At 41.5% G+C, this 22,911-nt stretch overlaps 2 long non-coding RNA genes across 3 annotated transcripts in view; both read right to left on the reverse strand.

Annotated features, from left to right (window-relative positions):
- The window catches only part of LOC122553418, an 89,239-nt gene that overhangs the window by 32,087 nt on the left and 34,241 nt on the right, over positions 1 to 22,911 (reverse strand). The gene's annotated exons all lie outside the window — the stretch shown is intronic.
- On the reverse strand, positions 15,113 to 19,971 carry LOC122553419. Its single transcript, XR_006312709.1, has 3 exons — positions 19,875 to 19,971; positions 18,863 to 19,313; positions 15,113 to 15,547 (listed from the first exon to the last, which is right to left on the reverse strand). It is a non-coding gene; the product is annotated as an uncharacterized LOC122553419 (long non-coding RNA).

Genomic DNA, 22,911 nt, shown 5'->3' on the forward strand with positions numbered 1-22,911 from the left:
AGAGTATTGAGTACAGGAGTTGGGAGGTCATGTTGCGGCTGTACAGGACATTGGTTAGGCCACTGTTGGAATATTGTGTGCAATTCTGGTCTCCTTCATATCGGAAAGATGTTGTGAAACTTGAAAGGGTTCAGAAAAGATTTACAAGGGTGTTGCCAGGGTTGGAGAATTTGAACTATAGTGAGAGGCTGAACAGGCTGGGGCTGTTTTCCCTGGAACTTCGGAGGCTGTGGGATGACCTTATAGAGGTCTACAAAATTATGAGGGGCATGGATAGGATAAATGGACAAAGTCTTTTCCCTGGGGTCGGGGAGTCCAGAACTCGAGGGCATAGGTTTCGGGTGAGAGGGGAAAGATATAAAAGAGACCCAAGGGGCAACTTTTTCACGCAGAGGGTGGTATGTGTATGGAATGAGCTGTCAGAAGAAGTGGTGGCAGCTGGTACAATTGCAACATTTAAGAGGCATTTGGATGGGTATATGAATAGGAAGGGTTTGGAGGGATATGGGCCGGGTGCTGGCAGGTGGGACTAGATTGGGTTGGGATATCTGGTCGTCGTGGATAGGTTGGACCGAAGGGTCTGTTTTCATGCTGTACATCTCTATGACTCTATGACCATGTCTGGCAGCTCATTCCATACAAGCACCAGCCTCTTCTGCGTGAAAAATTTGCTCCTTAGGACTTTTTAAAAACTTTCCCCTCTCACTTTAACCTGTGGCCTCTAGTTTTGGAATCCCCTACCCTGGGCAAAGATGTTGGCTACTCACCGCATCCATGCCCCTCATGATGTTATAAACCGCCATACATAAAGCTTCCGATGCTCCAGGGAAAATGACTCTAGCCAATTCAACTTCTCCCTATATCTCAAACCTTCCAACCCTGACAGCATCCTTGTTAATCTTTTTGAACCCTTTTAAGTTCAACAACATCTTTCCTGGAGCAGGGAGACCAGAATTGAATGCAGTATTCCAAAAGTGGCCTCACCAATGTTGCAAGAATTTGAGGCTTTTTTGCAGTACTTTCTACCTTCATCAGCTTTCTCAATCAGAACACCATCTCCATAAACTCCTCTCCTAATCATTTGTTTGATTCAACCCACTACTTGTCAGACATCCTGTCACATTTATATTGTGTTAAAGGCTTACTGAAGTGTTATCTTCGAGAAGGATTGGATTTTAGTGGCAGATGGAAGGATGTGCTTTGGTGTCAAAACTGTGAGGTTGCAGAAGGAGAAGAAATAGGGTCATAGAGTCATAGAGATGTATAGCATGGGAAAAAACAGACCGTTCGTTCCAACCCGATCATGCCGACCAGATATTCTAAACTAATCTTGTCGCATTTGCATGTGCCTTGCCAATGGCTTTGGTGCGCAGGCTTTTTACTTAGAGCTGAGGGAGTGTAAGAAAGGAAAGCTCAGAGAAGCATGAACAATTATGCAAGTAAAATAGGCACAGACAAGAACGGTTGCTAGAATGTTGGAAAGTTCGATATGTAGGGGTGATGTCAGAAATTACAAAATTAGGAAATGTGTAAGTATAAAATATAATGAAAACAGATCAAAAAGGTCCATCAGTTCGTAAAATTGTGTGGCTTAATTTCCCTCCTTCTTCGTGGGAGATGTTGCTGCAAGTGAGATACAGCTGGAGTAATAATGTTGCGTGGGGCCATATTTTTGTGCTCTTCAATAGCTTTTTCTTGGATCTGGTCTTTTGCTCTAACACTGGTCTTCCCTGTACTCTTTTCACTCAATCTCTTCCCTCAATATACAAGCCTGATTTACCAGTATGTATAAGAAACATTCATTGAACACCTGCAAAATCAAAAATTCTGAAACTAATTCAAGTTTCAGCTAGCAGTACTTGACAACGTTTACATTTACTGAGGAGATGTATGGTAATTGAACCTTCTCTTTGAAAATGTGAGAATTTGAAAAATGCAAAGCCTTATTGAATTACGTTCATACAATGATTCCCAATGCATAGCTGTGCATGTTTCATTCAAATTAAATCACTGCATCTATTAACACGGTCAATTTTCTCCATTGCACTTTAGTTTTGCATAATATGTATAACACTACTTGCACATATGGTGGCAAACGGATACAGCATTTGTAGTATGAACCAAGTGTAGTAAATGGTTCATAGGTCCACTAAGTTCCAAAATCCTTTTGGCATTCTGTCATGTGCCTACTTCCAGTTGTTTATGTGTTGTGGCCAACCAGTCTGTCAATCACTGCATCTTCAGGAGATCAAAATCAACAAGCTATTGGCGACCTCCACTCAGTTTTTAACACATCTGAGCTTTCTGCAGTAAACTCCACAGGGGAGATAGGCTTCAGAAAAACTTCAATTTAAAAGAAGATAAACAAAGAGACATAAAATATATCAGGGACATGAACCGAAGTGAGATGCTAAGTTTTTTTTCTGTCTTTTATGGTTGATTCATGTGCAAACATATTTTACTAAAGTCTAATATTTGGTAAAAGCATGATTGTAAGCCAAGTATTAAATGTTCAGAATTAACTTGGCTTCAATTTTTTTTCTTCTCTGAGGCAAATGCTCAAGTTTAAGCTCCCCAGGCTAATGTATGCACAAAGATTACATCTGTAAATGTGAAACTAATTTTCTCCATAAACAATTTCAGAGACATTCATGTAATAAGACCTGTCATCATACTATATATAAGTAAAAGGAAGCTGTGAACACATTGGATTAACAAATGTTTGAAAGGAATGGGGAAGCACATTCCTTTTAAGGTTTGGGAGTTTTGAAACAAAAGCTTCTAAATATACAGAGTCATACACCATTCTGTCCAAATAGTCCATGTTGACCACGTTCCCAAATTAAACTAGTCCCACTTGCCCGTGTTTGGTCCATATCCCTTTAAACCTTTTCTATTCATTTACATAGCAGAAAGTGAGGACTGCAGACTTCCTGAAGAAGGGCTTATGCCCGAAACGTCGATTCTCCTGTTCCTTGGATGCTGCCTGACCTGCTGCGCTTTTCCAGCAACACATTTTCAGCTATTCATATACATACCCAAATGTCTGTTCACTGTTGTAACTGTATCTGCATCCATCACTTCCTCAGGCAGTTCATTTCACACATAAACCACTCGTAAAAAAGTAGCCCCTCATGTATTTGTTAAAATTTTATTTCATCTCAAAAATATGCCTTCTAGTTTTGAACTTCTCACCCTAGGGAAACAACTTTTACTATTCACCTTATTCATACACCTCATGATTATATAAACCTTGATAAATTTACCCCTCAACCTCTTAAGCACCAGCAGGAAAAACACGTCTGAATGGATACGTATCTTGCCATTAAACTTACTGACACCTATGATAAGAAAGGTGTTCTTTATACCAATGCTTACAGGTATTATTGAATAACTGCAATTGCTATTCTAGTCTAGATGGGAGAAATTAGGCAAGATTTTGGTCGTGGCAAAGGGCTGAATCCTATGTTTCTTTTGCTGTCATGTTTCTCAAGTCTCATGGGGAGGCTTTTTCTTCACAAGGTTGAATCAGTTTTCTATCATTCCAAACTCATTAACTACTTTTCTCGCCCTATGTTGCTATCTCATCAATGCTAGTGTGTTTCTATCATTTTCTGTAGCTGGAAGAACTCATTACTGCCAGGGTATCTGGGAATAGACTGCCATCACTGGTGCTATGCCTTCTTAAAATCTGGCTGAACATTGGCCTAGTGTTCGTACAGCAGAGTTGTCCTTCACTTTCAATGTAGTGGTGCTGGTGACACAAATACATACTGCATGTGGCACATAGGTGGCATGCTGGCACATCTTCGCACATATGTCTTGACTTTCCTAACCCAGTCATGTGTAATCACTAGGCCACACCTGTTAACGTATCCTAAGCCACATCAGAACTTACAGCCTTGTCTAATTCTCGATACATTATCCCTAATGCCCATTATAGGCCAACATCTTCTCATTGCTCAATGGGGGACTCTCACAAAAAGGGAAGCATTCAAACAATGCCAAAGCTTATCTTTTATTTAACAGAAGTGCACAGAAACAAAGTGAAGAGAGACTGTATCTTTCCCCACCATTGGAACCAACAATGGGTCTTCAGTCCAGAATGTTGTCCTGCATCCATTTCTTGTCTACTGGCTGTGGGTGTCAAACCATCTCTCTGGCTTCAAGTTCCCATTGCAGCTGAGCTATTTGCTGCACAAGGAGCTCCTCCTTCTCTCCCCAGTGTTCTTGTCCTTCCCTTTGGAAGACAGCGCCTGTTCCCCTGGTTCCTCAGTATCTAGCACATTCCCTTGTTGGCTGCTTCAATGTCTATGGAGCACAGCATGCTGGAGTAATATGTCATACTCTGTCTGAAGTATACTCCAGGGATTCTGTCGCCCACCACGCCCCTCATCCCAGCCCAGTTCAAGAGTGGAACTGCATCATCCGCAGGCATGTCATAGCCCTAGTTTGAGCAGTATCATATCTACCGTGTGATTCCCCTAGCTGCTTTCAGTGGCTCTTCAGGACTGACGGTGATATAGACCCCAGATGATTGGAACCCCTGACCAAAGCAGATGGTTGACTTTGGTCAAGTTCTTGGTCTGTATGTGAACTCTACCCTTGACTGACTGCATGTTCCCCTTTACTCAGATGAGGACTAATCTCCAGAGGCTTCGAGACCTGGCCTTTTTATTGTAGCATCACGCAGACTATTTTCCACACAGGCAGCTGGCACATGCTGTGGGTGTGTGTATAGCATTTCGATGTATCACAGAGCAAGATGTCCAACTCCTTGAATGATCATTATTAAAATGCATGACACCGCGATCTTTCCAGTCCCGTCTTGTCTCAGCGTCTTCCCCTAACTTGAGATCAGTCTGTCAACTCAAGTTGGGATCATGCAGGCAGCCGCTTGTGTTTTTTTAAAAATTACTTTAAGTTCTTTCAGGATCCTGTAAATAAGGGATCCTGCCGACTAATGCCAGACTGTTGAAGAAATTCTCTGCACCCTAACCTTAAGCGTTAACAAATTTTATTGCATGATATCATGTGGAGCAAACCATTCTTCAGAATGGTCTGGTGATACTCCAAAGTGCTTCAGATCACTGTGGATTTATAAAGTACAACAGATACAAGCTGACAGTTGTTTAATCAGACCCAAAACCACAAGATAGTCACTAGATGGCCTACGTGAGCATACACCAGGCAGTGTCTGAGGTCTGTACATATCAAGCCAGTGTTGTCAGACCTTGAGTCAATGCGCACTCCAGATACCACATTCTCCCATTGATAATGTTTGGCTGATTTGCTCTTTCCACAGATAAACAGTTCCTGAGTTATGTGATAAAAGCAGAAGTTATGTGGTTGTTACAGGATGTTCTAGTCAGCTAGGGTCACCCAGAGCCAGGGCCAAGTCAAGTGATAGCTACACCATGACTGATTAAAATGGCTGAAGAAGCAGTCCAGCAAAAACAGCTTCCTCAATCAGCAAGTGAATACAGAAATGCCATCAGCCCTTAGGCTTTGGCTGAATGCACCACAAGAAATAGCATGTCAAGGAAAGGCAGAGATATTGTGAGTAATCAGGTAGGTAGTCAACCAGTGTGAGCTAATTGTGCAAGCAAGCAGTCTGTACCAGTTTGTGAGCTGGGTGCCTGACCTTGTTCCAAGTGCACCCATAGGTTCAGCTTTAAAGTGTAGAAGCCTATTCAAAGTGGATCAGAGTTGTGCCATGATGATGTGGAGAGGTGTCAAATGTCAGATGCCAGCATCTATAGATGTGAAGTTCATTCAGCCATTGACCACAGAGCTCACCCTGAAACATTAGAACTGGGTGTACAAGGTGAAGGTCTGGAGGAGCAAGCTGGAGTTGCCAGACAATGCTTTGACCTTTAGGCAAAAAATTCTCAATAACAAAAATGGAACGTGCTAGAGGAACTCAGCATGTCTGGCAGCATTTGTGGGGAGAAAGCAGAGTTAACATTTTGAGTCCAGTAAGTCAGTTCTGATGAACAGTCACTGGACTCAAAATGTTAACTCTGCTTTCTCCTCACAAACGCTGCCAGACCTGCTGAGTTTCTCCAGAAATTTCTGGTTTTGTTTCAAACCTTTAGCATCTGCAGTTCTTTATCTCATTCTAAAATGATGTATGTTCATTCTGTTAAATCCCTTTATGGAACTCTCTTCTTCCTCGGTTTTTAATCTTCTCTTGCTTTTTTTTATTTGATTTGATTTGATCTATTATTATCACATGTACCGAGGTACAGTGAAAAGTTTTGTTTTGGGAACAATATGGGCAGATCATACCATACAAAGTCCATTAGGGTGCTAGAACAGAGTGAGGAATACAATGTTACTGCTGCAGAGAAGGTGCATAAAGAATAAGATCAAGATTAAATTTAAAATTTGGAAGGTCCATTCAGAACTTTATTACCAGTGGAGAAGAAGCTGTTCTTGAATCTGTTAGTATGTGTGTTTAAGCTTTTGTGTCTTCTGCCCAATGGAAGAGATTATAACCAGGATGGGAGGGGTCTTTGATTACATTGGCTGCCTTCCCGAGGCAGCAAAAAGTCTGCAACTTTCTGAAATTTATATTTTAATAGTGCCCTTTCTGATACTTACTGTTTTAATTGCTGCACCTTTGGTGATTATGCTTTCCACTTACTGGGTCCTATACTCTGGAAATTGCCCTCCCCAGTAAACCTCTCTGCATCTCTCTCCTTCTATAAATCCACTTCTGTGAGAATGTTAATTATCACAAGTCCTACTATTTCTTTAAGCAGCCTTACCAGCTAGGTGTAAAATGTTGCTTGCAGGGTGCCTTGGGACAGTTTACTAAGTTAAAGGTATATTATGAAATTAAATTGTTGCAGTTACTGTTGTAAAGCTGAAGGCCAAATTCCCAAAATTTCACAGAGATTCCTCTGAGCTCTAGCCATTAGTTCTGCTACCACACCAGCAGGAGAGAGCACAGGGTTCTAGATGTCCATTTGCCCCAGGATCTCCTGTCCTTCATCCAGCTTCTTGTTCAACATCTTTCAGCAAATGTAGGCTTCATTAATTAATGGAATGATCATAGTTAAGCTCTTGAATAATGCATTCCCACACTTTAAGGAATGCCTTCCATGTGAACTATGGTGATATGCTCCACAGAGATTTGTTTGTTTCAATGAGAAAATTTACTTTAGCCTTGGAAAATTGTTTGCTTCTCAGCTTTTCCTTCTTGCAGATGCCCCTTTTGTGTTTACCCCAGCACACTGGATCAAGATGCCTATTGTACAATTTAGTTATCAGGAAAGAATTTCCGACCCAAATAGAAATTGCCGATTTGAACAGAGCTTTGTCACTTGAAATGCACTGCACGGTGGGCGGCACGGTGGCACAGTGGTTAGCACTGCTGCCTCGCAGCGTCAGAGACCCGGGTTCAATTCCCACCTCAGGCAACTGACTGTGTGGAGTTTGCATGTTCTCCCCGTGTCTGCGTGGGTTTCCTCCGGGTGCTCCGGTTTCCTCCCATAGTCCAAAGATGTGCAGGTCAGGTGAATTGGCCATGCTAAATTGCCCGTAGTGTTAGGTAAGGGGTAAATGTAGGGGAATGAGTGGGTTGCGCTTCGGCGGGGCGGTGTGGACTTGTTGGGCCAAAGGGCCTGTTTCCACACTGTAAGTAATCTAATCTAATCTAATCATAAAAAGTAAGTTCACGTTGCAACAAATGCAGTAAGGGTTTGAACTAAATCTTTGGCTCAAGGAGATTGAATTGAATTTATTGTCACGTGTACAGAGGCACAGTGAAAAGCCTTGTCTTGTGAGCAATGCAGGCAGATCACAGAGTTAAGTAGCATCGATAAATAAATAATATTAAACAGCGGCAAAAACAAAAACACAGGTACAGTTGACTGTTAAGAGTTTGTGGGTCCATTCAGTATTCTAACAACAATGAGGTAGAAATTGTTTCAAAACTGGCTGGTGTGTGTGTCTAGGCTTCTGGACCTTCTCCCTGATGGTAGAGGTTGGAGGAAAACATTGCCAGGGTGGTATGGATCTTTGAGAATGCTGGCGGCCTTTTCTTGACAGTGGGCCTGGTAGATGGATTCTATAGATGGGAGGTTGGCTTTTGTGATTGTCCCGGCTGAGTTCACCATTCTCTGTAACTGTCTCCGATCTTGAATGGTACAGTTCTCATACCAGGTAGTAATACATCTAGACAGAATGTTTTCGCTGGTGCACCTATAAAAGTTGGCAAGGGTATTCGCCATCATGCCAAATTTCCTCAGCTGCCAAGTGATGGGTTTTCCATATATTTTGGGAACAAGCTTGGTTTGATGTTGTGATATAAATTAAACCATTAATTTCAAATAATGTAAATAATTCTCTTAAACAAGCAATGAACAGAATTCAATCTGAGTTCAAGAAAATATTTGTACCTAATATTATAAAGTCTGATTTCATTCTACTCCTGAACCCATTGCCAAGTTTCCACTGCTCAGACTGATGTTTTTTTAATGAAAATCTGGCATGCAGATGGTATTATAACCATGATAACCTCCTTAAAGAGATTATTGTATTTTTAATGATGAAAAAAATGAGTATAATAATGATATCAGACACAATATAAAACAAATGTCTGTCTCCTCTTGGAAATGACCTCCCTTCAGAAAGAATCTTGACAACATATATTTGTTATGCCTGTGTAATAGGCAAAACTTACCAGGCAATTTTTATTTTTATAGTTCAAATAGAATTAATAAGATTGAGGTGAGCCTGTTTGGTTTTCATACATATCCCTCTTTGTCTGCGATAGCTTGAACTGAGATCATTTTCCACAGGTTTATTTCAGCCAACATCTGTGATAACAGCTGAAGTAAAATGATTAGGAGACATAAGAATTGTGAAACTGATGTGTCTGTGAGAAAACCAGCAAGCCTGAGTGTCCCTTTAGAGATAAAGCAGGTGCTTGCAGTATTAAGCAGACATTACATGGATTAAAACACCAGCAGTAAGCACTAAAACCATGATATGAATCATTCTTACGTCTACATGGGTCTTTCAAAAGAATACAGTGATGAAAGGCTGAAATAGTTGTTCTTAAAAGCTTACATGTTTATGTACATGGTGTAAGCTCACAAAAGCTGCAGTGTCTGATTTGTATGTGAAACATGCCTTTAGAAATTTCTACAAAGTTTGGAGGTTCCGGCTTCAAAGTTTACAAGTCAAATATTGTCAACTCTGATCAACTTAACCGTAAGAAAGTATAAGGTTCATAAAGGAAGGACTGTCTGCTTTTATACCTTTGGTAAGTTATTATTCTTTACTGCAGCTACTATCTTGCACAAAATTATGCCTTTGACACTTAAGCCAACACTTGGAGTATTGACGGAAAGTTAGAACAGCCCTCTTATCGAATTTGACAGCACTGTGATCTAATATTTTGAATATCCTTCATTCCAATTAAAATGTGGCTGCATAACACAAAAAATCAGGCTTATAAGAGAAATATATGTGGTGAACCAATTAAGCCTTCAGCTTGTAAATGGTTAATTGAATGCAAGCTCCTGTTATTTTTCCAGATGTGGCCACATTTACACTATGAATGCTTTTTTTTTGACAGACGATGATCGAAGATTGCCTGAAGGAGTTCCTATGTCATTCTGACATGTTCATACCAATGTGCTTTGTGCAACAAGGAAAAAGACAAGATGGACATGATGTGCTCTGTGCATTGGACAGAAAAACAAATCCAACGCTCACATATGAAGGGCTGGTTTATCATTTTGTTATACACTGCATAACATGATCTTTTTTCACACTGTGTGAAGACTGCTTGCTCATAATCATTTCTTCTAGGTCTGGATTTCATTCAAAAAAATTCAGAAATTGCACCTATAGAGCAAGAATACCTAATATAGCTGTGTATCAATAAGCTGGTGACAGAAATGGCTAATGTATTGGGCCTTAGTTAAAAGGATATTGTTAAAAGGATTTTTTTTTAGGAAAGGCATTTTCTTTTGGTTCGGCAAGGAAAATCCATCAGTAGATACCTATATTAAGGTTTGTCTTCACAAATTTATGTATAAGCATACCCTGAATTTCACAGTTAAAGTAAGGGTAAAATTGTAAATGCTCCCTGTCACTGCTTTAGGAATGATAGCAACTTATAATGTCTACACATGCGCAATTTAAGGCAGAAACCCAGAAAATGCTAACAGTGTTTCCTATTCCTCCCTATGATGTACTTTTGAAATTCTGATGGATGGAAATGGATGAATCAAGTAGATCAACACTTCGGAGATGGTAATCACTTTATCCTAACCTTTAGGGTAGCTGTGGAAAAGGATAATACATAATTTAGTGCAAGAATAATTAATTACGTGAAAGCCAGATGAAATGGGATAAGAATGAATTTAAAAGGTTGGGAGAAATAAATAAGAGCTAAACAATAAGCTACCCTCAAAGGAGATATAGCTTGGGCACAGCCAAGATACAAGTCCTCGAAATGAAACTTACAGTTCCAACATTACCTCCCACCTATACTCAATGCTCTGAACAATAAAGGAAAGCAGACCAAATGCCTTCTTCACTATTCAGATTTTGAAGACAAAGGAGGTAGAAATTAAGAAAAGAAACAAAAACTGTGCTTATGAGAGAAGTGTGACAGAAAACACAATTGAGAACTAGGCTGATTCTCAAGGTTCAGAGGGGTGGTGGGAAGACAAATAAGACAAGTAAAGATAGAACATGAAAAGAGACTATTAGTTGATAAAGAGAGTTTAGAAAACATAGATTATTGATGAAATTGAAAGGGTTAATGGCACAAACATATCTGGGCATACACAGGGAGTGGGTGAACACTGACAACAGACTAGGTGAGCAGCCAAGAACAAGGAATGCGTAGACTCTGGCCATCAAAGGATACTATATCAATTATGTTACACAGATTTGTAACCTCTTGTCTAAGTGGTGAATCCTCAGAACATTGTAACCTATCATACAATTATAGACATTTACAGAATAGATTGAGGCCATTCAACCCATCATGTCTGTACTGACTCCTGTAAAACCTACCCAGATAGTCCCATTCTCCAGCCCTATTGCTAACTTCAACAATTTCAAACACATAGTCTGCTCTCTTTTAAAACCTCATATGGACTCCACTTCCACCACATTCCAAATCCTAACAACTCTCTGAGTAAAGATGTTTCTCCTCATCTCACTCCTAGCTTCCTTCTGACATACTTGAATTTGTGACTGATAGGCCAAGTAGTGGAAACAGAGTATTTTCTTTTTATTGTGAAAATTGTTCATAATTTTGAACACTTCAGCAAGGTCACTACTTAATCTTGTCTGCTCCAAGGAGAGTGAGTCCAAATTCTCTAATCTTTCCTTATATCATTCTGGTAAGTTTCCTTTGAACTCTTTCCTGCTTTAACATCCTTTTTTAAATAAAGTGTCCAGAGTGAACACAAAATTCCAAATTTGGTCTGACCAATGATTTGCAGAGGTGTAGCATCTCTTTCTTGCTTTTACACTTCTTTGCCTCTATTTATAAATCCAGGACATTATAAGCCACCTTAACAACCATTTAAAATTGCCTGGCCATATCAGAGAATCATGCATGTGACTCATGTGGTCCTTCTGTTCCTATACTCCCCTCAAGGTTGTATCATTGAGTTTGTATTGTCTCTCCATATTTCTTGTATCAAAATGTATTACCTCACATTTCACTGCATTGAAATTCATCTGCCAGCTGCCTGCCCATTTGGCTAACTTGTCAATGTCCCTCTGAAGTCAATCAACTTCATCCTCACAATTCACTATTCTCCTTAGCTTAACATCATCCTGATATCATTTCAGTATACCTTGTAGTGCAGCTGTTGATAAGGTGGCATGGTTACAAGATGCATTTCTGTTTTCCAGGAGGAGATTTTTTTGTGTATAATTCCCTGTAAATTTTCTTTGAGTGGTTGAAAAGTCCAAGAAGTGTGATCTATGCAAGTATCATTTTGTATTTTCTCACTTAAAGCATTTCCGCTCTCCTCAAAGGCTTCTCACATCGAAAAGGTCTTCAAGTACTCCCATTATACCTTCTAAATGTATTGGCACAATCTGAGCTTCCTTCAATTTCTCTTCCTCTTTATTGTTCATTTGGTTTCTTTTCAATTTATTCCTTACAATTCTCACCAAATATTCCATTCTAATGCATCCTAATGTGTTCATAATCAATGTAAGGCAGCGTTGAATCTGGCAATCACATCATTCAAACCTCTTTATACTTTGTTATGAGACAGAGAATCTGAAGTGTGCTGTAATGTTATGTACAAGTAATTCCTTCTTAATCTGGCAAGGTACCTGTTGTTTCCCAGAAAGATCAAATTAGTTGGTTTTACATGCTTTCCTGCAATTCACTGGTCTTGTATTGGCATCATGTTAATAATCCTGTATTAGGTAATTTAATCATTCCTGACACCACTCCCTGACAAATATTGTGTTGATAGGAATGACAACCAGCATGATTGGGGCCTGGCCTTTGTTTTGAGAGCTATAGCTCCTGGGTGGCCCAGTGGTTAGCACTGCTGTATAATAGTGCTAGCAACCTGGGTTCAATTCCAGCCTTGGGTGACTATCTATGTGGAGTTTGCACATTCTTCTTGTATCTGCATGGGTTTCCTCCCACAATCCAAAGAGGTGCAGGTGAGGTGAATTGACCATGCTTAAATTGCCAATAGTGCTTGGAGATGTGTAGTTTAGATGCATTATTTAAGGGTAAATATGGGGGTGGGGGGGGTGGGTTACTCCTTAGGGGTCAATGATGAATTATTGGGCTATAGGGGCTGTTTCCACACTGTCGAGATTCTAGTTATGCTAGTAGGGGGTGGTGGCTTAAGTTTAGGTTTGATGGTTATGACATTAAGCTGTCTTCCTTTTGTTTTTTTGCACACATTTAAAACATTTAGTAATTGAAGCAAAAATGGCATGAAGAGCACTGTTTTGACGCAATGAGTGGTTAGCATCTGAATACACCTCCTGAGAGTCTGCAGGAGGCAAGTTCAATCAGATCATTCAAAAATGAGTTTTGTGTTTAGTTCATTCACAGGATGAGGGCGTTGCTGACAAGGTCATCATTTATTGTCCATGTATAATTGCCCAGAGAACAGTTAAGAGTCAACTACATTATTGTGGGTCTGGAGTCACATGTAGAACAGACCAGTTAAGGATGGCTGTTTCCTTCCTTAAAGGACATTGGTGAACCTGATGGGTTTTTCTAATAATCAGCAACAAACTTGTGTTCACCATTCAGACGCCTAACTCCAGATTTTTATTGAACTCAAACTCCACCATGTGCAGTAGCAAGATTTGGGCCCAGGTATCCAGAACATGGGCGGCACGGTGGCACAGTGGTTAGCATTGCTGCCTCACAGCGCTAGAGACCCGGGTTCAATTCCCGCCTCAGGCGACTGACTGTGTGGAGTTTGCACGTTCTCCCCGTGTCTGCGTGGGTTTCCTCCGGGTGCTCCGGTTTCCTCCCACAGTCCAAGGATGTGCAGGTCAGGTGAATTGGCCATGCTAAAATTGCCCGTAGTGTTAGGTAAGGAGTACATGTAGGGGTATGGGTGGGTTGCGCTTCGGCGGGGTGGTGTGGACTTGTTGGGCCGATGGGCCTGTTTCCACACTGTAAGTAATCTAAACATTATCTGGGTCCTTAGGTTAACAATCTAGCAATAATACCGCTAGGCCACCATCTCCCCAAGTTATCTGAAATGGAGAAAGTGCAAGGGTTATCTGGAGAAAGCGTGAGAATGGCACAACAGGAGGTGCTTATTTGGAGAACTGACACAGAAATGCTGGAGTGAATGGCGTCCTTCCGTACTGTAACAATTTTGTAACTCTGCTCTCTGATCATGCAATTGTATTTTTGATGACAAAAGAAAATTGAATTATGTCTAACTAGGTTTAAAATAGCATATAAAGTTATAGTTATTGCTCTCTGTGAAAAACTAATTTCAGATTTTTGGAATGCCAACTTCCTCCATTCTGAGAAAGTCCAGGTTTAAAAAAAAACCTAATATTTCCTTTTGTCCCTGAATTGATGTGCATGTTACAATCTTCATTATTATTTCTGCAATTGAAAGTATCTGAATAGTAATCTGCTTTTTACTTCCTGATTTGGTTACTGTATTGTTGCAGAGAGCCAAAGATTCTATGTGGCTGGCACCAGGATTAAATTAACTGAAGTAAAAGTGAAATTCATAATGTTTTGGGGTACTATGGATGGAAATGCTTTAATTGGGATCCTCACTTCCAGATAGCTTTTCACCATCATTGCTCTTGAGACCTTGCTGCATATAATTAAGTAATGCAGAGGACTTCTCTGCAGATCAGCTGTTAATTGACAAATTCTAAAAGTTTCTATTATCTTATTTAAGGTCACAGACATGACCTGTTGGTGAAGGATTGTATATATTTTTGAAATTGTCACATTCAATGTTCCATGCACATGGCCACTCAGTCCATGCAACAGACTTAAAGGAAACAAAAAGACAGATTAGAATTTATCGTGAACCTTTCAGGACCAGTGGATGTGCCAAACTGCTTTACAGTCAATGACGCCATTTTTGAAGTGTCATCATTGTTTCACTTCTTCAAATGCAACAATGTCCGATAAACAGCAATGTGACAATGATCAGATGGCTTGCTTTTGTAATCTTGGTCAAGGGATAAATATTGGCCAGGAATAAGATTAGATTAGATTACTTACAATGTGGAAACAGGCCCTTCAGCCCAACAAGTCCACACCGCCCTGCCGAAGCGCAACCCACCCATACCCCTACATTTACCCCTTTACCTAACACTACGGGCAATTTAGCATGGCCAATTCACCTGACCTGCACATCTTTGGACTGTGGGAGGAAACCGGAGCACCCGGAGGAAACCCACGCAGACACGGGGAGAACGTGCAAACTCCACACAGTCAGTCGCCTGAGGCGGGTATTGAACCCAGGTCTCTGGCGCTGTGAGGCAGCAGTGCTAACCACTGTGCCACCGTGCCGCCCACGAATAAGTCCCCTGCTCATCTACAAAATAGTGCTTTGTGCTCTTATCCCTGTCCCTACTTCTAGGAATGGAGTCCATGAGGGAAGCATCCCCACTTCCTGCACAATGTTCCAGTAGACAGATCCGTCAGGCATACACATTAAATCATGATGTCATCCAAACTATCTAAGAAATATAGCCAACTTGGAAATAATTTCTAAGTGATCAACAATTGTTTGATTACAAGTCTCAGTTGGGAAGAAGACAAGGGGACTGCTGTAGGCTTTAATTTCTATAGCAAAATATATGGTCAGTTGGCAATGGATAAGTAAGAGACAGGAAGGAGACACTCTTGATTGCAAACTTACCAGCAGAGAGCTGTAAAATTTTGTCCCAGGTGACATGACGTCTCTAATTCTGATAGCCATGCGTACCATAAATCCACCGATATCTAGCAAGTCCTCCCTGTACTTGTTAACTATGTCATATGTTGATGGCCTCATTTGGCCTTTCTCAGTTTCTGTGTTTGATTTTCCTGTGAGGACATAGAGAGAGAGAAGGAAAGAGAGAAAGAGAGAGAGAAGAAACCTGTGAGTGAGATTAATGGAATGTATTGAATGAATAGTTGGAGGACATTTGTTGAAGGGGAGACATAAAGTTGCATAAGAATAAGGGTGAATGTCAGTGACTGATAGATAGATAAAGAAGTATGGAGTACAAGACAGAGAGGAATGGGTGCACCTGCAAGGTACCTTAGCCTGAGGCATAGGACAGACAAGGCGAACGAGGGATATATTATGATAATGTAAGTTAATTACATTTCCTTTCCTGCACTTCTTAGACCTTTCAATCTCTTCGTATATGGCAGCATGCTCCAGAATCCTGGAACATTGGGCGGCATGGTGGCTCAATGGTCCATACTTCTGCCTCACAGTGCTAGGGACCCAGGTTTGATTCCAGCCTCGGGCAACTGTCTGTGTGGAGTTTGCACATTCTCCCCATGTCTGCATGGTTTTCTCTGAGTGGTGTGATTTCCTCCCACAGTCCAAAGATGTGCAGGTTAGGTGAATTAGCCATTCTAAATTGCCCACAGTGTTCAGGGTGTATAGGTTAGTTGCATTAGTAAAGGGAAATGTAGAATAATAGGGTAGGGAAGTGGGTCTGGGTGGGTTACTCTTTGGAGGGTTGGTGTGGACGTTTTGGGTCAAATCGATGCTGACTTTCTCCACCATTTCAGTACACGTTGGAGTTTAGGAAAAAGAGAGGCAAGCTTATTGAAACATAATAAATTCTTAGCAGGAGAAGTGAGAGAAGGTTATTTCCCCTTATGGGAGCATCTAGAATCAGAGTGCATAATCTCAAACTAAGGGGGCATCCATTTAAGACAGAGATGTTGAGGAATTTTTTCCCACTGTGGAATTCTTTACTGCAGAGGGCTTTTGAGATTGGATTATTAAGTATATTCAAGGCTGAGATAGATTTTTAATTAGCACAAGAATTGAGGATTATAAGGAAAAGGCAGGAGAGTTGAACATTATGAGATCAGCCATGGTATAATTGATGGAGGAGAAGACTTGATGTACTTTATGGTCTCCTTCTGTTCCTACATCTTATGATCTTATCTCCAACATTGTAATTGTGATGCCTCCAAAAGGTTTCTTCCTCATGTTGCCAGAGTAAACCACATCCCTCCAGACTGCAGAACATCTACTGAGATGACAGTAGATGATCTTTTCAACTCAATTCTCCACTTCCCTCTCTTTGATTGTGTACACCCAACTGTTCAAATGATATGCTTCGAGTCATACGGCATAGAAATAGACTTTTCGGTCCAAACAGTCCATGCTGAACATAATCCCAAACTAAACAAGTCCCACCGGCTTGTACTTGACTCATATCTCTCCAAATATTTTTTTCATGTACTTATGTAAATACCTTTTAAACGTTGTAACTGTTCCCACATCTACCACTTCCTCTGGAAGTTCATTCCAAACACAAAACCACTCTGTGTAAAAAAGTTGCCTTTTTGTCATTTTAAATCTTTCTCCTCTCACATTAAAAAATGTCCACTCGACTTGAAATTCCCCACCCTACAGAAAAGACACCTCTCATTCACCATATCTATACATCTCATTATTTTATAAATCTCTATAAGGTCATCTCTCAACCTCCTATACTCCAATGAAAAAAATCCCAGCCTTTCCTTATAATCCAAACCTTCCATTCCCAGTGTCATCATGGTAAATCTCTTCTGAACTTTCTCCAGCTTAATAATGTATTTCCTATAACAGGGAAACCAGGACTGGACACAATATTCCAGAAGAGGCCTCACCAATGTCCTGGCAAGAGGGGATCGGGGGGCAGAAGCAGGCTGAGACAATGGGTCGGCCGGGGCAGTCAGGTTTGTGGATTTTGGGCAGGAGGTAGAAGCGGGCGGTGCGGGGTTGTGAGACTATGAGGTTGGAGGCGGTGGATGGGAGATCCCCTGAGGTGATGGAGGTGGATGGGAGATCACCAATGTCCTGTACAACTTCAACATAATGTCCCAACTTCTATACTCATAGGTCTGAACAATTAAAGGAAGTGTGCTAAACGCCTTATTAACCACCCTATCTAAATCTGAACTATGTCCCTGAACCCCATGTCTCCCTGTTCTGCAACACTACCCAAGGGTCTATTTTTAATCATAAAAGTTTGTTTTACCAAAATTCAAATTAAACTTCATCTGGCACTTTTTAGCCCATTGGCCCAATTGATCAAGATCTCTTTGTAATCTTACCTAACCTTCCTCACTGTCCACTATACTACCAATCTTGGTGTCGTCCGCAAATTTACTAACCATGTTTTCTGTATTCTCATCTCAATTGTTTGTATAAATGGCAAACAAAAGTGGACCCAGTAGCGATTACTTGGAAAGTCCCTTTAATTGCTAGTGCTGAATCTGTGTCATGCAGGTTATTAGTAGAATTACTAATGTAACTTGGTCAGGAAACTGCAAGTGCCTGAGTTAATCACATGTACGCTGTTCTGATTGAGTTGCTACTTGCAAATAAACTCTCCTTCCAGAGCATTACCAGTTTAAAAGGCAGTCCAAAACTCTGATGAGTTATGGGTGGATATTACTTATATTAATCAAAAACTCACCCAGCTACATCAGATGCTTGCCTTCAGCTGCAACGTCTGTAAAACAAACATGACCTTGCCATGTTTGCCCTTAATACGTGTTAAAGACTTGATACTAGTGACTCTCCTTAAAAGCATTCCTTTCTGAACATAATTCTAACCTAAGCAGATAATTTCACTGCATGAAATTATTTTCTATTGATGTCCATTGCATATAATTCCTGATCCTTGCATGTCAGCTAATCCTGATTGAAGTTTAATATTTCTGATGTTATTCATCTTTGAACTCCAAGCAAAGAACACATTACATCTTGTCGACCATTGTCTGTTTTCACACGAGCACATTAGAAGTGAACTGTATGGTGTTGTTTCAACTTACCATTAGTCGTACAACATATGGTTTAAATTGCTTGAAGCACACACAAGTCATTCTTTTTTATCTAAAGAAAAACTGATCTATGCAGAAAAAGTCCTGACGGGGTAAATGGGTTTGTACCGAGATCCAAATATACATGATCGGGATTCATTAAACAAAGGGATTAGAAATCCAGTTACTATTGAATAAGACAGAACTTTAACTTATGCAGATACATTGAAAACATGACCAACTTTACAGTTACCATTTGACATTTGTTCTTTAACAATTCCAACCCAGTTAACTGAATTACCATATGCCAGAAGAACCAGCAATTCAAATGATAAAGCTGACCTCATATAAATGTATTACCATAAGTACTTAAGCCATTTGGATGACTTCTGCTGGAATGGCAAAGCATTCTTTATGCCTCTATTTCTTCTCTAGCGAGGAACTCACTTTCTTGTATTGTTGGACTGTGTTTTCTGATTTTTCTAGCAAAGTGGAGTTTCAGGCAGATTTACGTCAGACAGCCCACTATGGGCCATGTGGCTGAGAGGGAAATTTGCCTGCAACATCCTGCTCCCGATTTGTGTTTCCAACAGCTGTAGATAGTGATAGCGAGATAGGTATATTCAGACTATAGTCATTCTCCTCCACCTCTTTTGGGGATGTTCTGCTGCTGGTCTCTCCATCTCAAGGCTGTGTGGCAGGTGTTCGAGGTTTCTGATGCTGCTGTGCTTCGTAATAACATTTCTATTGCTGTCTGGTTCAACATTGCTGTCTTTTGGTCAACACAGGAATCCTGTGAACGTTGATTCTCCTGATGGCATATTAATGACAATAAATGATTGTATAGTGTTGTATATGGGAAGCTTAACCTTCATAAGTAGGCCAATGCCAAGCCCCATCAAAGAACTCTAAGCTCTGTGAATGTACTCAGATGTAAGTTGCAGAATCAAAACCCCAGGGCTACGTTGGTTAAGTTAAGCACAGGCACTGATCCACTAGAATAACAACTCATCCCAAACATCACAGAACAGGCAAGTGAAGTGAAATGCTGTAGGTCTGAACATTGTCTTCCAGCATCAGGCATAAATAGTGATGCAGAAATGGCCAAGACAGTGAGATCTTTAAGCCTGCATATCTTCGTGTACCTGATGTTTCAAGGGCCCATTGATGTAACACATATAATGATGATGACTACATGATACGTAAACTGGAATATTCATGGTTGCAAGAGATCAAGGTTTTATTAGAATCCAATTTGATGGCACTGGGTGGCATCACAGAATCAGTGGATGCATGATTAATACAATTGTCCCTAACAGACTGTCACACAAATGATTATATTCTATTCCCAGAGAAAGAAACAGGAACTTACCCCACTCTGCAGCCATTTTGTCTCATTATTCAGCAGTTGAATTTGACCTGAAGATGGCAAGGTTTCAGCTTCATGCCCTCATGAGCACGGTGGCTCAGTGCTTAGCACTGCTGCCTCACAGCACCAGGGACCCAGTTTCGATTCCAGTCTCGGGTGAATGTCTGAGGAGTTTGTACATTCTCTCTGTGTCTGCATGGGTTTCCTCCAGGTGCTCTGGTTTCCTCCCACAACCCAAAATGTGCAGGTTAGTTGAGTTGGCCATGCTACATTGCCCATAGTGTTCAGGGATGTGTAGATTAGGTGTATTAATCAGGGGTAAATATAAAATAGTGGTAGGGGAATGGGTCTGGGTGGGTTACCCTTCAGACTGTCAGTGTGGACTTGTTGGGCCAAATAGCCTGTTTCCACACTATAGGGATTGTATGAAACTCTATATACCTCTACCTGAGAAGAACAATAATCCCCGCCACCACACATTCATGTTCCCCTTTGTGTGGTGTGTCCCCTGGCTGACCATGGTCCTCCTTCACTCCATTCAGTACTGTTCGTCTTTGACAAACAGACATGGTCAGTGTTTGAAGCACTGGCAGTGTGGTTGGTACTTAAGATACCAGCACACGCTGTAATGGTGACATTGATTTACATCAGTGCCCTAAATTAATCATCCCCTTGAAAGTTTGGTACTTTCAACAGTGACAAGGTACCTGTTTCTTCTTCTGTGTTAAACAGCAATGGAAGTCAATGATATTGCTGTGCGGTATGATAATGATGTGCGGTGTGATAGTGCTGTGCGGTGTGATATTGCTGTGCGGTGTGACAGTGCTGTGCGGTGTCATCATGCTGGATGGTGTGATAGTGCTGTGCGATGTGATATTCCTGTGCAGTGTGATGGTGCTGTATGTTACGATATTGCTGTGCAGTGTGATATTCCTGTGCGGCGTGATATTCCTGTGCGGCGTGGTATTGCTGTGCAGTGCGACTGTGCTGTACGGTGTGACACTGCTGTGTGGTGTGATAGTGCTGTGCAATATGATATTGCTGTGCGGTATGATAATGATGTGCGGTGTGATAGTGCTGTGCGGTGTGATATTGCTGTGCGGTGTGACAGTGCTGTGCAGTGTGACACTGCTGTACGGTGTGATATTGCTGTATGGTGTGATAGTGCTGTGCGGTTTTGCAGTGCTGTGTGGTGTGATAGTGCTGTGCGATGTGATAGTGCTGTACGGTGTGATATTGCTGTGCGCTGTGACAGTGCTGTGTGGTGTGATAGTGCTGTGTGGTGTGTCAGTGCTGTATGGTGCGATATTGCTGTGCGGTGTGACAGTGCTGTGCGGTGTGATCATTCTGTATGGTGTGATAGTGCTGTGCGATGTCATATTCCTGTGCAGTGTGATGGTGCTGTATGTTACGATATTGCTGTGCAGTGTGATATTCCTGTGCGGCGTGATATTCCTGTGCGGCGTGGTATTGCTGTGCAGTGCGACTGTGCTGTACGGTGTGACACTGCTGTGTGGTGTGATAGTGCTGTGCAATATGATATTGCTGTGCGGTATGATAATGATGTGCGGTGTGATAGTGCTGTGCGGTGTGATATTGCTGTGCGGTGTGACAGTGCTGTGCAGTGTGACAGTGCTGTGCGGTGTGACAGTGCTGTGCGGTGTGACAGTGCTGTGCAGTGTGACAGTGTTGTACGGTGTGATATTGCTGTATGGTGTGATAGTGCTGTACGGTGTGATATTGCTGTACTGTGTGATAGTGCTGTGCGGTGTGACAGTGCTATGTGGTGTGATAGTGCTGTGCGTTGTGACAGTGCTGTGCGGTGTGATATGGCAGTGCGGTGTGACAGTGCTGTGCGGTGTGACAGTGCTGTATGGTGCGATATTGTTGTGCTGTGTGAAGTGCTGTGTGCTGTGATAGTGCTGTGTGGTGTGATAGTGTTGTGCGGTGTGATAGTGCGGTACAGTGTGGCAGTGCTGTACGGTGTGACAATGCTGTGCGGTATAGTATTGCTGTGCGGTGTGATAGTACGGCGTGATATTTCTGTATGGTGTGATGTTTGTGTGCGGTGTGATATTGCTGTACGTTGTGATAGTGCTGTACGGTGGGATAGTGCTATATGGTGTGATAATGCTGTAAGGTGTAATATTGCCATTTGGTGTGACAGTGCTGTGCGGTGTGACAGTGCTGTGTGGTATGACAGTGCTGTACGGTGTGATTTTGCTGTGCGGTATGATGTTGCTGTGCGGTGTGATAGTGCTGTGCGGTGTGATATTGCTGTACAGTGGATATTGCTGTATGGTGTAATACTTCTGTGCGGTGTGATATTGCTGTACAGTGTAATATTGCTGTGCGGTGTGATCGTGCTGTACAGTGTAATTTCTGTGCGGTGTGATAGTACTGTGCAGTGTGATATTGCTGTGCGGTGTGATCGTGCTGAACGGTGGGATAGTGCTGTACGGTGTGACAGTGCTCTGCGGTGTGATATTGCTGTATGGTGTAATATTTCTGTGCGGTGTGATATTACTGCACTGTGTAATATTACTGTGCGGTGTGATAGTGCTGTGCAGTGTGATTGTGCTGTGTGGTGGGATAGTGCTGTACGGTGGGATCGTGCTGTAGGTTGTGATAGTGCTGTAATGTGTGATATTGCTGTGAGGTGTATTAATGCTGTGTGGTGTGATAGTGTTGTGCGGTGTGACAGTGCTGTATGGTGTGATAGTGCTGTGCGGTGTGATAGTGCTGTGTGGTGTGATAGTGCTGTGCACCTTAATAGGTTAGGGACCAGCATTCTGGCAGGCAGATTTTCTACTGCAACACCACTACATTTAAACTAATTAGCGGGGGGAAGAGGACAAACTGGATGTTTAAAAAGGAAATTAAAGGGAAAGTTAGAACAAGAGAAGTAAAGAAAGGCAACTGTATCAATGAGGCAGAAAACTCGGAAAGGCATCATGCTGTAAGGTTGAGTGAAATAGGGGTTGATGGGAAGGGTGAGAGCAGTAACAAATTAAAAATACTTTACATGAATGCACGAAGC

This window comes from Chiloscyllium plagiosum, chromosome 10, assembly GCF_004010195.1.
Source record: "Chiloscyllium plagiosum isolate BGI_BamShark_2017 chromosome 10, ASM401019v2, whole genome shotgun sequence".
Taxonomy (NCBI): domain Eukaryota; kingdom Metazoa; phylum Chordata; class Chondrichthyes; order Orectolobiformes; family Hemiscylliidae; genus Chiloscyllium; species Chiloscyllium plagiosum.